We start from the raw sequence: 1,696 nt of genomic DNA on the forward strand, positions 1-1,696 counted from the left end.
TATATATATATATATATATATATATGCAGTCTCAATATCACATTCTCTCTCCTTCGGGTGTGAGTGCGTGTGTGTGTGCGCCTATTAAAAGAAAAATAGCAAAATGTGAAAAACACAGCACGGAAGTTTGCGGATATGTCAAAATAGGTGACACAAAATCGATTAAGCTTTACTATAACCTGTCAAAACAAACTATCGGATACTTTTTCAACACATCTCTGGACAGCCATGCCGGCGTTGACACTGTTAGGGATGTTTGAACTCGATATAATACACTTCGTAAAAAATCTGTGTGCTCTGCCACTGCTCTCACATGTTAAATGGTCGCATTTATGGTGTATATTGTATAAGTATATATATATTGTATATTTGTATAAAGTAAATAGCAGTGAGATAGCTAGGACTGTGGTGGATATAGAGAGTTAGTGTTTCAGATTATTATAATTCACTTAGTTCTCGTAGAAACCCTGATTTCTTATAAAAAAAATCATTTTATTTAAAAAATAAATAAATATAATAATGGAATTCATGAGTGCGCGTAATATAATTGAGTGAGCTACGCAACTGCACTTCGATCGCTGTCCCGTGTGTTATTTCGCTCAGTTCTGCCAGTCATATAATAGCGAGCGCAGTGAGCAGGGTCTAAGCAAGTTGACGTAAATAGATTAGATTTGCAATTAATAATTGTGAGCGATTGTTATTATAACGCGACGAAATCCATATCCGGATTTACATATACATAGTTGCGTATGCCGTAACACAATTTGTTGGTGAATAATTGATTGCAGTATGAAATCGCAATCGGATGTATCGGTAGGGTAAACGGGTGCATTATCGCTTTCCACCACGAGTGGCTTTTTGTCATGACGTTATTTATATCTCTATTAAAGCATAAGTGAGTGAGCGTAAGCGTAAGTGAGCATTAAAGTAACATGCACCTGCTGCCTTTTAATCAAAGCAAATGTTTGTCAGAGCTGAATACGCAAATATAAAATAATATCTGTTCAATAAATATATTCATTTAACAAAAACCTCTAAATTGTTTCATTCTCCTGACAACCTCGAGCACATTACACTGCAATATGAATACGTAAAATAGTATAACACACACACGCACGCACGCACGCACGCACGCACGCACGCACGAACACACACACACACACACACACACACACACACACACACACACACACACACACACACGCATATATATATATATATATATGCGTGAGTGTGTATTTTTTATTATTATCATTAACTAGTATTTAGTATTTTAATTGCCAATTACTGTCCTCATATCTAAGGTCCTTTAATATACAGCAGCGTGCAGGCAGGCAGGCAGGCGACAATTTTCGCCATGGTGTACTAACTCGATGGTCGCGCGAGTAATTCCAACAATGAGCGTGGGTAGTTGCTCAAGCGCTCCCGCCTCTGCCCGTATTTTTGACAACCGCGAGTAGATATATATTACAGAAAGCTCGAATAGCGCGAGAGCGCGCGCTTCGCTAACTAGCAAGTAACCGACAGCAAAGAGCTGCATTCGTGCGCTGTATCAGCGTGGGTGCGGGGCAAACGAGGGGACTCTCTCTCTAGGCGGGCATCATGCACACTTATCACTTCGGCTGCCGCCACGTAGGCCTACGCTTTTACGTCTGTGCGTCGTCTCTATACGTTACGCACGCGCGCACGCGCACGC

The sequence above is a fragment of the Priapulus caudatus genome, unplaced genomic scaffold (assembly GCF_000485595.1).
Source record: "Priapulus caudatus unplaced genomic scaffold, Priapulus_caudatus-5.0.1 Scaffold211, whole genome shotgun sequence".
Lineage (NCBI taxonomy): Eukaryota > Metazoa > Priapulida > Priapulimorpha > Priapulimorphida > Priapulidae > Priapulus > Priapulus caudatus.